The following is a 14,120-nucleotide window of genomic DNA, read 5'->3' as shown; positions in this document are numbered from 1 at the left end:
AGACAAGAAATTCAGGATTCTTGCTATAAAAACGTTAATAAAAGGGACTAGAAAACACTATCTCCAAACCCATTAATATGACAAGCTGTGTTCAAGTAGTAAAACCAGGAGTAATTTTAATTTTCTGCTTTCCATACTTTTTATAACTTAAGACAGTTAAAACGTTTCTAATGACTTATGTTGCTCATTCAGCAAATATTTACCGAGTGCTTCCAACGTGCCAAGTGCTGTTCTAGGCTCTGAGATCCATGGATGAATAAGACAGAAATCCCTGTCTCTGTCTCGCCTAAGCAGGGGAACAACGAGCAATAGACACAATTCGAAGGCAATGGCAACCCACTCCAGTACCCTTGCCTGGGAAATCCCATGGACTGAGGAGCCTGGTAGGCTACAGTCCATGGGGTCGCAAACAGCTGGACACGACTTAGCAACTGAACAGCAACAACAACAATTCTCAACCCTGAGCTGAGCAGAGACGGCAGGGAACAAGGCAGAATCAGGAAAAACAATGACCAGCTGCTGTGACTGTCCAGGCCTGAATCGGGGAAGTTCAGCCCAGGGTGGGGATGTGGAAGATGCTGGAATCTGATGGAAGAGCCCACAAGATCTGACACATTGGATGTGGGTGGGAGAGACAGGGAGTCTTCCAGGATGATATCAAGGTTTCTGGCCTGGAAGGGAAAGCTGTCCCTGCAGGTGAATTAAGAGATGAGGAAGGAATTGAGTATATTTACAAATAAAACTGAACATAGGGAGAAGAGTTTGATGTGCAAGGCTCCCGGGGTGAAAGGAGCCAGGGGAGGAGTGGACCTCATGTGCGTGGATCTCGGCGCGGGTGACTGGGGTCTGGTGAATAATGGAGGAGGCCAAGCCTTTGACTAGGAGAGGCTCCTTCAAGCTAGTGGGAAACAGCTCTGTGTGGAACACTCAGGAATTCCCAGGGGACTCCGGTCCCCCCGTGGTGGGCTCCTCTGTTAGGGCGGGAGTGATGCTGTGAATATTCTAGAAGCCTGGAGTCTCTCTAACACAACTCAGCACAGTTCTCCTGCCAGACCATCCCTGGGCAGTGGGGATGGGGTTGGGTGGGGTGGGGGTTGGGGAGATGGGAGTGGTTGCAGGCAGAGGGGGAGCTCCTCAGTGGTCGGAGTGGAAGGAAGTCGGCCTTCTCTACTGTTCCTGCCCCCACCATTTCCCCTCCCTGGAGGCCCGCCCAGGCTTCTTGGAGACACTGGCCAGATAAAGGCCTCTCCTGCCCATGACTAGGGGCTGAGTGAGGCCCAGGAGAATTTCCTGGAGAGTCCAGGAGAACTCTGAGCTCCAGGGATGAAGCCTGGTTCCACCTTTTGTTGGTAACTTGTGACTTAACCTGTACCCTCCTGATCCCATCCCTCACCATCCACCAGCCCTCCACACCCTGCTTACTTGTCTGTCTATTGACATGTGTAAGACCCACCTCATTGTTCTCCTTCCCCAATCCACCACCCCCACCAGACAGAGCAGATCTGAGTACTGACTTGACCACCTCCTGGGCTTATGGCTGGGACATGCTCCCTGCCCTCTCTGGGTCTCAGTTTCGACTCCTGTAAAATGAGTATATTAATCCCTATCTACCTAGAGGTGATTGTGGGGGCATCACATGACATGTTATGAAACACCCAGTGCACATTTGGGGACAGCTGGCACTTGTGGGGGACATTCCCCTCCCCCATCCTCCCCGGGTAAAATAGAAGAGCCAGCCTTCTCTGTGGCACCCCAGACCCCCCTGTCCTGGTCCTTCCCTCAACAGGGAGGCCCCTGCACCATCCTGCTCCTCACTAACCGGCCACAGCAAGGATGGAAGGAGATAGCATAGTGCAGAGGAGCTAGCAGCTGTTGCTTCTCCTTCTCGAACATTCCAACCTGGAGCACACAAATGCTGCCCTCTGGAAAGGGGCAGGAGGGAAGCAATAAAGGATTAAGATCAAGGAACTAATGTAGAATTTTAGGCAGCAGTTCACAGGTGAGGAGAAAATATTCACCAAATTGTATTCCTGGCAAGGAAAGGGCCTTTGTCAACTGTAACGTGCTGTACAAATGCAAGCATTGCTATGATTGCTGTAACTTGTTTGTCTGATCCTCAGAATAATACAGTGAATTGGGAGGTGCTATTGCATCCATTTTAAAGAGAAGGAAACCACGGCTCGGAACCAGCAGCGGGGACCTGGCACTGGTCTTTGCAGGGCACCTTGCCCACCTCCACCAGTGTCTCTCCTGACGTCTCCTCGGTGAGCCCCACTGGCTGATGCACTTAGCCCCAGGCCAGGGCCAGGATCCAGCAGCCCACCACTGCCCTGGGCCCTCCATGCAGCATGGAATGAAGATTGCACCTTACAAATGTCACTCGTCACCAGGCAGTGGCTCCCCTTGGACTGCCTCCTACCTGAGTTCATGAAAAGCAATTTACTGTGTGTCAAGTGGCACAGGAGATACGAGGAAGGCCCCGCCCTGTGCAGCCTTTGGCGTCTGGCTGAGACAGTAGGCTGCCGAGCAAGCCTTTGATTAAAGCTAGAAAGAAAGGATGCCCACAGGCCCATCTGAGCCGGTCCAAAAAGGCCCAGAGCCTCATTCCAGTCACACTTGCCTGCAGGTCATCCTCCCCTGATGCTTCAGCTCTAACTGCTGAGCCCAGAGCAGAGCTCCAACATCTCCCAGGGCCAGCCCTCCCTCCGTGGACCACCTTGCTGTGCCCAGCTCAGACGGGGATGGACTGGCCTGGCAACAAAGGTCTCAAGTGCTGAGTAAGGATTTGTAGCTGAATGAGGCAGAACATGGCAACCCACTCCAGGACTCTTGCCTGGAAAATCCCATGGACGGAGGAGCCTGGTAGGCTGCAGTCCATGGGGTCGCTAGGAGTCTGACACAACTGAGTGACCTCACTTTCACTTTTCACTTTCATACATTGGAGAAGGAAATGGCAACCCACTCCAGTGTTCTCGCCTGGAGAATCCCAGGGACAGAGGAGCCTGGTGGGCTGCCATCTCTGAGGTCGCACAGAGTTGGACACGGCTGAAGCGACTTAGCAGCAGCAGCAGAGGCAGAACAAGACAAGGGCAGGGTGGAGTCTATGCAGTCCTGCTGAAGATCTGGGTAGGTTTAGGAAGCATTTAGGGAAATTATCTAATGGTGGGTGAGTGATGGGTGACACAGGAGAGCAGGAAATGTCAATTTTGAGATAGCCATCAAGGAGGCCAAACTTGGGCCTTCTCAGATCTCTGCTTTGATGGTCTCTGTGTGAGAAATAGAAACTTTTCAGACATCCTTCCTTCTAGTTATTCACCTGTCTATCCATCTACCCACCCATCCATCCATCCATCCATCCACCTATTCATCCACTCCTCCATCCATCCACCCACCCATCCATCCATCCATCCATCCATCCATCCACCCACCCATCCATCCACCCACCCATCCATCCACCCACCCATCCATCCACCCCGCCATCCATCCATCCACCCACCCATCCATCCATCCATCCATTCATCCACCCATCCACCCACCCATCCATCCATCCACTCCTCCATCCATCCATCCAATACATACAGAGTCCATCCTCTGTGTTTGGTGTGGAACTCTGTGAACCTAGGCTTAGAGGGCATCTCAGATAGGCCCTAGGGTCAGAGGGAGGTCCATCATACTGGACAATAACCATGATGTTAACTGTCATACTCAAAGTATTAACTTGGTACCATGCTAATTGTCAGACACATATTCTCAGCATGGCCTCCCCACAACCACTGCATGGAGTAGATCTTGTTAGTCCATTTATAAACGAGGGCACTCACTGAGGCTGAGAGAGATTAGTGCCTCATCCAAATTCCCATCATCCATAGATGCTGGGGTTAGGACTCACATCTAGGTCCACATGACCTTAAAGCCTGTGCTCCCAGCTTGTTCTAATGCCTAATGTGTGATGGGGCTTTGGAGAATCGTTGTGGGTATGGGCTTGTGTGCAGACCATGTGTTGAGTGCCCCCTCTGCCAGACTATTCTCTTGTTCAGTCCCAAGAGCAGGGCCACAGAGTAGGGGATGGAAGTTTCCGTGGAAACCAAGCCAGGTCTTGAGAAAGACTCTGGGCATATCATAGTATGAAGTGGTTCTTCAAGCAGCTGGATTTAGTGTTTCCCAGGTTGGAGGAAGGCAGACACAGCACATTAAAAATGACTGTGAGGACTGTAAATTATCAGGCACGGCTGCTTAGGTTTATGCACTTTGTAATTCTTGCTCTGTTCCGGTATGATCTGAAATGAAATATGGGTAAACTGTGCCCATTATCGTGGGTGGGCCTGGCGTCTTCCGGCTTATTTATCCCTTCTAATCCACTTGGCAGTTTACGGGCCCACCAAAGAGCTGCCAGCCTCAACACCTCCTGAATTTTTTCAGCCGAGGATCCCTGCCTGCCATGGGACAGAAAACGGAGGAAGCCAGGAGATCACACTGGCGATGCAAGGAGGCAGGGCAGAACAGTGCACAGCAGACTCTGACACAAGTTCTCTGCGGTCAGTTCCCTCCGTGTCTAAGAACGAGGGGTCTGGAGATTACCTTGCTGAGTGACCTTCGGCGCCTCTGAGCCTCTCGGAGCCTCCGTTCCCTGACTTTGAGATTGGACGTGGTAACACACATGCCAGCTGTAGCTCTCTGGTAGGGCCGCCTGGCACAGAGCACAGACGCCGACTCAAAGGTGCCCCAGGCCTTCCCTGATGGCTCAGTTGGGGGGAATCTGCCTGCCAATGCAGGAGACATGGGTTCGACCCCTGATCCAGGAAGATCCCACATGCCAGAAGCCACTGCAACGAGAAGCCTACGCACTGCAACTAGAGAGTAACCCTCACTCTCCACAACTAGAGAAAAGCCCGAGTGGCAATGAAGACCCAGCAGAATCAAAAATAAATAAAAAAAATTATATTTTATAAAAGGTGCCCCTGGTTCACGGGGAAAGATGCCTGTCTGATCAGTCTACTATGGTCATTTGATTGGTGATGCTACACATAACGTGTATGTACAGTTCCTAATAGATGCCTCTAAGGGCCTTCCCTTTCTGGCACTAGGGCTTCTGTTGTGCTCCTCTGTTTAATGGAGGTGGTAATACCCATCTATTTGTAAGCTGAAGGGTTAGGCCAGGAGAATCAGAGTGTTCCTCTGTGCTCCTGTAGCATTTTGTACAGGCTACTGTTGGCTGATACATGTCACATGCTATACTGGGATATTTTGAGGGCTGGCATTTGATTTATCTCTGGGTCCCTGGCATCCAGCACAGAGCTTGGTACAGAGCAGGCACCAGTGGATGTCTGACAAAGGGATGGAGAGATGAGTGCATATGTGGAAAATGGATGAATGAATGCACAAATGCATTCCAACTTCATAGAGCGTTAGTGAATATTAGCTCCGTGTTGTTAGGGTCATGGGAATGGGGGAGGGAAATGGAATGTGAAAGATAAGATGTCTAGAGTGTCCAGGGTGAGCGAGAAGAACAAGGACACGGCAGAACAGGGAGGGGGTGTACACAAGCCAGCACCCTGCCTGGAAGATAAGCAGGCCTGGGCTCCATAAGGCCAGTGAGAGGGTGGGCACTGCCTCCATCTGAGGGCACTGGGCAGGACCCAGCCCCTGGTGTTTTCCATTTTGTTGAGCAAATGGGATTGCCCTTGTTGCTTTCTCCGATGATCTACATAATGCATTCTCTTGATAAAAACATTCACTCAAAACAGAGAGTAAACAGAAAAAACTAAAAAAATCACTCCAACCCCACCACTGCAAAGTAACCACTGGTAAGATTTAGGTGATCCTTTTTCAGACATCTGTGCACCTAAATACATATGCACAGGCATATATATTAAATATGAATACAAAGCTGCAAAATGAGACACTGCATGCTGTGCCATAACCTAATTTTGTCACTCAGCAGCATGTTGGAGCATACTCTTCTGTGTCATCATTTTAAAGGTAAAGCAATTTCAGCTCAGAGATGTGAGGCCCGTGGCCCACACATCTGCCCTTTGGGTTCTGTCTTTGCCTGCCTTGTTTCCTTCCTCCCCTTCCTCTCTTCCTTTGTTTCTTTTCTTCTTAAAGGAATTGATTCACTGGAAGCACAGACACAAAGAATTATAAGTCTTGGCATAGAGTATGTAAATGGATGATATTTAAATGCTGTTTTTTATTTGACTCTAAACCCAAAAAGCAGTCTGCATGGAACGTGCCGAGCTGCTGTGCTGATTATGTAGATCCTTGTCTTTTCTCTTCTTCTGAAAAGCCCAAAGCCTTAATTGAAAGTGCAACAGTGCATCGCTGTGGCTGGGGAGTTGGCAGGTGTAGAGCAAGCAGGGGCTTGAAATGTGCTTGGCGGAGGTGGGGGTGGGGTGGGGCTTGCGTGTCCCCACCACTGGGAGAAAAGGAATGTGTCCCAGCTGGCCTGCTGTCCCGGGGGTAAGGAGGAGACCTAGGGGGCAGAGTCACTCCAGCCAACTCACAGACTGGTGAGAAATAAATGCTTACTGTATTGCAACACTGTGATTGTCGAGGTCACTCCTTCTGTGGCCCTGGTTGATTGATACATGAGGGATACACTGCTGAGTTACTCCAGCCTCAGATCCCAGTTCCCTCATCTGAAAGGTAGGGGTAGTGATGATCTCTCTACTAGGGCTGTTGTGTGTGTGAGATGGGCTCCTAGCTGCCCAGATGGTAGTGAGCACGCTGTTAGTATGAGCTGTTATTAAACAGGTGACCTTAGAGTGAGGCTTTTCACATCACACAACCCCTTCATGGGCTGTGGAACCAACTTAGTGCGTCAATACTGGCCCTTTTCTTTTGGTAGAACAGAAAGTTATCACAATACTCACCGTTAGAAAGTCCTGTAGGATTTGGTTTAAAGTGTGTGTATAAAACAGATTTCTCCTTGGGTCACAGACAAAAGGACTGGAGAGCCTCTGCCTGAGCGAGGTCAGGCTGTTTTCTTCAGGGGAGGCTAGTCTGGGTTGATGGGGCAGGAGTGGGGGTTGGGGGATGCCAAGGGCAGAAACGTGGAGGCTGCCCCAGCCTGGCCTCCTAACCTCCTGTACCTCAGCAGCTTACGGGGTAAGGGGGATCCTCAGGCAGGATTGATGGGAACACATCCCCTCCAAGTTCTCAGCTGCCCTTTTCCTGGTCCTCCCAGAGCACTTAGGTATAGTCCAGAAGGGGCAGGATTTAGAGTCAGGCTGGGACACAGAGCCCAGCTCTGCCCATTGCTAACAGAATGAATTGCTAACAGAATGAAATGAATTGCCCATTGCTAACAGAATGAAATGAGTCTGTGGGATTCTTACCTCAAAGGTATTGGATAAGACAATTGTTACTATCCTCGTTTTTTAACAAATATTTATTGAGCTCCTCCAAAGTGGGGAGAGGGAGTCAAGTCCAGCGCACAGTAAGCACTTAATAAATGGGAGCAACAATTATCGTTATTATTGCGTAATTTCCAGTGTTTTTCTTGTTTTCACTTCAATATTTCATTCAATTGCTTAGTCTACAAACAAGTATTGAGTACAGCATACGGGGCATAGCAAGGATCCAGGTGTGACCCCCACCTCGCTGCAGAGGCTGGCTCCTTGTTGACAGACCTACATTGCAGTGAGGGGTTAAGAGCTCTGAGTCTATAAACTGATGGCTTGAGTCTGAATCCAGGCTCCTCTACTCACAGCTGAGTAACCTGGGGCTGTATACCCAGTCTGCCTCCTCCACAAAATAGGGCCCATTAGGAACACTCACGAGGTTGTTGAGGAGCCAAGTAAGTATTCACGTAGACTGAGCACTCAGAATACTGTCTGGCCTATAGGAAGCACACAGCAAGGGTGTGTTGGCTGCTGCTACTGCTCTCCAAGTTCAAGTGTGTGACCTGGAAGGGTACCCAGGAGACTCTTCCAGCCCAGGGGAGGCAACACACTTCATCTCAGTGCCAACTGCCTGGAGTGGTGTTTTGAGAAGGATTCTGAGACCAAATCTGGGCTCAGTAAATAAGTAAATGAGTAGCTGGAGCTGTTGACATGGTCAAAGGAAGGAAGAATGGGTGTGCAAATTCACATATTTGCCACCCCTGATCCAGCCTGGTCTTCTGATTTCACAGAAAGGGGGCTGAGCTCCAGAGAGGGGAAGGGACATGCCCTGAGTCTGAACTGGCATTTGAGGCAGGACTTTTGACTCAATCCAAGGCTTCTGATGACTTCCTTCTGCCCAGTGTGTTCCAGGAAGCTCTGTAGCATCTCTCCTCCACACCTCCTCTGCTGAGGTTTAGTAGTTTGCACCGGGCTTAATTCGGCTTGGGAACATTTGAGGCAAAATATAGGCCCTTGGAGAGTGTTCACTTGAATGGCACTTTTTGCAATGATGAATGTGCTTGTTTGGATTTGAATGAGACCGAATCAGCAGATACAGTATTGCGCTGGAAACTGAAGGGGTGGAGAACTCTTCTTTTTTCCCTTGAAAAAGCATGATTTTTTTTTTATATTGCAATTAAACAGCCCTTTGGGCTGATTTTGCTTCTCTGTTGCTGACATTGAAAAATGCCAAACAAAGATAGCAGCCCAGCTCTCCTTGAGATGTGCCTCCAGGGATGGGGAGGCTGCCGCCAATCTCTCGGGAAAACTGAGTAAGGGATGACGACGCTGTCTTAAAAGCGTGGCTTTCCGTCCTATAAGGAAGAGGCCCTGGACGTCCAGGAAGGACCGCCAGCCTGTGCTGCACGTTGCCCATCTTCCCTGAAACCTAGGAATGAACCTGCTTGCTAAGGAGCCCAAAGCCTGTGTATCTCAGTCCCTACATGGGGGCCGAAGGTTTTGAGGACTGGATGTGGCAGACAGGCCTTAAAAGGAGCTATCTCAGTCCTAGAGGGGCCATTGGCATTTGAAGGTCACCTTGCATCTGAACCCTCTCCCACATGTGGGAAAATCTCAAGATAGTGGAGATGAAGGGTCATGCCTTTCACTCTGAAATCAAGGCAGAACAGATGGTCTTCTCTTTTCTCCCTAAAAGCTGGATTGTGGACTTAGCTCAGAACTATGCTGGGACCTTGGAAGGAGGGACACAAGGCGGAGGAATCATCAGGAATGGTAGCAAGAAAGCAAACCATGGCGGTTAAGAGTGTGGGGTCTGGAAATTACCAGCCAGGTAGAATCTTGGCTCTTCCATTTACTGACTGTTAATATTGGACAAGTTGCTTCATCTTTCTGTGCCTCGGTTTCCTCATCTGTAAAATGAGCAAGCACAGGTGAAGCATCTGACATGTGCCTGGACCTAGTGAGGGCTCAGGGAAGGCTAGCTGACTCTGCCATTTGTGATGGTGGTGACGGCAGATTCCAGCTGATGGAGACGCATCTTCCATGAGATCCCCAGTTATGCTGCAGGGACACCCCAAGCACACAGATGCCAAGGCATGGTTGCGGCTGGGTCCTTGGTGGCCTGGCCCTCTAGGCTCAAATCAATATCCTTTCAACAAGCCTCTTTTCTGCTCAAGTTGCTTAAGTCTCTTTTTGTTGTCCTTAACCAAGACCCTGAAGGGTACACGCCATAATTAATCCACAGAATGATTTAGAGGAAGCTCCAGAATCTATTTGTGTGGTCAGGGTTGCCTCAGATTAAGAGTGTAATATATGTTATCTGTCTGATCCTCCACACGCCCCCCTGGGAGGGACAGAGCGCCTTCTGTTTTCTACTTGCTACATAAGTACTTGTAGATTCACAAATGAGATAAGGGATGTGAGGGCTCTTGATAAATGAGGAAGAATTTTTACCACCAGTGGTTCATATTTCTGCAGAGTATGGCAGGATCTTCAATACAGTCAGTTCAAATCTTATTTCCTTGCACAAATCATCCCCAGCCCCCGAACCTTGGTTTCCTCATCGGTAAAGTGGGAATAATAGCCCCCAGAAGATCCCAAAAAAGAATATTGTCATGAACCACAATTCGAGTGTTGGATGGAGAGACAATGGCAGATGTTACTAAAGAAATTTCTGAGGGGGTGGGGAAGATAGGGAGAGGGGATTAAGAGGCACAAACTACTATGTATAAAAGCTACAAGGATATATCTAGCCATTGTTTTATAATGACTATAAGTGGAGTATAACCTACAAGAATTTTGAATCACTACATTGTACACTTGAAACTAATGTAATATTATAAAACAAGTATACTGCAATAAAAAAATTTTAGAACAAAAATATGTGATAATAGTGTAAAAACTAACAGTGTACCACATCTTTTTGCTTGTTAAAAGCATTCTGGGAAGCCAATCCCAGAGACCAAAAATACACCTTAAAAAAAAAAATCAGAGACTTAACACACTCTTATGCCTATGGTAAAATTAATTAGATTATGCAACAACTGCAAAGTATTAGATTAAACTGGAAGAAAATAAAAAATAGAATTTTCTGGTTCTTTCAGACCTCAGGCCAGGGGAAGAGCTCTGGGACTTGGGGGACAGGGAGTGGGCATGCGGGCAGGAGAGGCCTATGCTGGGCACAGGGCCCACTCAGCTCCCTCCAGGGTGGGAGCATGGCCTTTGTATGGCTCTTGGCTTTAGCAGTGTTCAAGCCACTTGCAGTCAGTTCCCAGGACTGCGTGTTCCCAGGGGCTCAGCAATGTTCAGACTATCCCAGCAATCCAAGCTCTGCTGGATTTTGTGTGTGTGTGTGTGTGGAGAGAAGGGTGGATAGAGATTTCAGGGTGGGATCGGGGAGCTTCTAAGAGCTTAACAAATCATAGCTGTCAAAAAAAATGTTTTTGGAGTTAAAGTGTCCAGCTTAGAATCCCAGTAACACAACCAACTAGCTGTGTGACCTCAAACTAGTTAATTCACCTCTCTGAGCTGTAATTTCCCAATCTAGCACTCATAAAGTTTGGGGGAAGAGTAAGTATTTATCACTGAGTCTTAATAAACAGTAGTTAATTACTATTACATTGTTGCTGAGTTTATCTTATCAATCACTTCCCAACGTATTCTCATTATCTTTGACCCCAGGTCTCTACCAGCACCAGAGGGGTGGAAGATCCGTCAGAGCAAGAGTTTAGCTACCAACAGATCTTGGCCTGCTCAAGGCTCCCAGGCGAGGCCTTCTTGGAGTTCACTGGTATTTGGAGCAAACCACAGCCTGGCCCTGGTGTCCAGGAATGTGTCTGGTGCACAGACAGAGCTCCCCAAATGAGAGCTACAGGTATTATTTTGGGCACAGGACCTCATTCAGGAAGTGGATGAGTTTAATTACAGGAAAACTGTGAATAATGTCATCCTTTTCATTCCTATAATTGTGACTTCCAGACACCTGTTCCATTCAAGAAAAAAATAGGTTTAATTTGAAAAATGCTTCTTCTGCAGTCCCTAATCACTGTCTTATTGAAGTTTGTGGTACAGAATGTCTTCCATTGAGGAAGTGCATCAGAGCCATGGGGAAAGTCTAGGAGGGAGGATGGAGCCCATGATGTCAGAAGAGTTGTACGTCCTTTTACTTGGCTGGGGTGGGCATTGTCCAGACTTAGGGGCAAGGTCAATGAAACTTGACCACATGCTTGACAGGATATTTTGCATCTCTCACAGTGACATCTATGGAAAGTTTAAAGTCCCATGAGAATGCTGATGTTAAACTATTGAGTAAGAAAAACAGACGATCCTGACTTCCTAAAAACTGACAAAATTTCTCGCATAAAAATAGACTGGAACTTCATTTCTGTATACTTCCCTTATGGCTCAGACGGTAAAGTGTCTGCCTACAATTCAGGAGACCCGGGTTCGATCCCTGGGTCAGGAAGATCCCCTGGAGAAGGAATGGCAACCCATTCCAGTATTCTTGCCTGGAAAATCCCATGGACAGAGGAGCCTGGCGGGCTACAGTCCACAGGGTCTCAAAGAGTCGGACACAACTGAGCGACTTCACTTACTTACTTACACTTACTTCACTTCTATACAAGCTGGAGTATCAAGGAAGACTTACCCTCCCACCCAAGACAGTGGACAAAATATATGAAACAATGGATTTCAGACGTTGACCAACAGGCAATGCAGGACAGTCACCTTGGGTAGTGAGCCTTTGATTGTCCCAGCTTCCTGTCTGGAGAAGGTGCAGGAAGAGGAACGTAGGTGGTGCCTGGTCCCAGGAGCTAAAGAAGCAGAGTGAAAGTCTGTGGCGCCAAGACAACCAGAGTTCTCAGGGTAGAGTAACAGAGGAGAGGGGGGCGCCCAGAAAGAAAGCTCCACAGGTCTGCCTCACTCATGCCTTCAGCTGAGAGCTGATCAGGCCACGTGTGTGAGGAAACTATGCGAGGCTGGAGAAGAGCCATCCAAAAAGGAGCAGGAGACACAACATCCAGAGCTCACACAACAGAGTGAATTGTTTGCATTCCTACTAGCCATAGGTGCAAAATTCTTAGCAAAATTTTACCAAATGGAATCCAAATATATATAGAAAGAACAGCATATCATGACTCAGTGGAGCTTGTCCTGAGAATGTAAGATGAGTTTCGTGTTTGAAAACCAACAATGTAATTCACCACATTAACAGACTAAAAAAGAAAAACATACGATCATTTTAATAAAAGAAAAGAAGTTGTGAAACACACAAAAAATCTAATCTTCATTCATGATAAAATTGCTTTCAGCAAACTAAGGGAATTTCCTCAACCTGATAAAAGGCATCTACAAAAGACCAAATGCTTCCTAGGAGAACGCTGAATGCCTCCTAAGATCAGAAGCAAGGCAAAGCTGTGCTATCACTTCTGCACAAAATTATGCTGGAGGCGCTAGCCAGAGTAATAAGGCAAGAAAAAGCAGTAAAACGCTTTCAGATTGAAAAGGAAGAAGCAAAACATCTTTATTCACAGACGACATGATTACTTATGTAGAAAATTTTATACTTCCTACCAAAAAGTTACCAGAAATATTAATAATAAGGGAGTTTAACAAGATTGTAGGATACAAGGCCAATATACAAGAATCAATTGTATTTCTGTATGTTAGAGATAAGCAGGCTTTCCAGGTGGCTATAGGCTTTCTTGGTGGCTCAGAGGTTAAAGCATCTGCCTCCAATGCGGGAGACCTTGGGTTCAATCCTTGGGTCAGGAAGATCCCCTGGAGAAGGAAATGGTAACCCACTCCAGTATTCTTGCCTGGAGAATCCCATGGATGGAGAAGCCTGGTAGGCTACAGTCCACAGGGTCACTAAGAGTCGGACACGACTGAGCGACTTCACTATACACTATAGTGGAAAAGAACCCACCTGCCAATGCAGGAGATACAGGAAATGCAGATTCGATCCTTGGGTAGGGAAGATCCCCTGAAGGAAGGAATGGCAATGCACACCAGTATTCTTGCCTGGAGAATCCCATGGACAGAAGAACCTAGCGGGCTACAGTCCACGGGGTTGCAAAGAGTCAGACAAGACTGAAACACTTAGCATGCACACACACACACATTTTAGAAATAAACTCTTGATATTTTAAAAGTAATATCATACTATAGCATCAGAAATATAAAATACTTAAGGATATGTTAAAATATGTTAAAAGACCTAAACATTGAAAATTACAATACATTGAGTCAATTACAATACAATACATCAGAGAAATTAATACCTAAATAAAATGAGAAATAGATCAGATCAGATCAGTCGCTCAGTTGTGTCTGACTCTTTGCGACCCCATGAATCACAGCATGCCAGGCCTCCCTGTCCATCACCAACTCCCGGAGTTCACTCAGACTCACGTCCATCGAGTCAGTGATGCCATCCAGCCATCTCATCCTCTGTCGTCCCCTTCTCCTCTTGCCCCCAATCCCTCCCAGCATCAGAGTCTTTTCCAGTGAGTCAACTCTTTGCGTGAGGTGGCCAAAGTACTGGAGTTTCAGCTTTAGCATCAGTCCTTCCAAAGAAATCCCAAGGCTGATCTCCTTTAGAATGGACTAGTTGGATCTCCTTGCAGTCCAAGGGACTCTCAAGAGTCTTCTCCAACACCACAGTTCAAAAGCATCAATTCTTCGGTGCTCAGCTTTCTTCACAGTCCAACTCTCACATCCATACATGACCATTGGAAAAACCATAGCCTTGACTAGACAGACCTTTGTTGGCAA

The sequence above is a fragment of the Bubalus kerabau genome, chromosome 6, assembly GCF_029407905.1.
Source record: "Bubalus kerabau isolate K-KA32 ecotype Philippines breed swamp buffalo chromosome 6, PCC_UOA_SB_1v2, whole genome shotgun sequence".
Classification (NCBI taxonomy): Eukaryota; Metazoa; Chordata; class Mammalia; order Artiodactyla; family Bovidae; genus Bubalus; species Bubalus kerabau.
The sequence above is the reverse complement of the archived record's forward strand: the minus strand, read 5'-3'. Positions refer to the sequence as shown.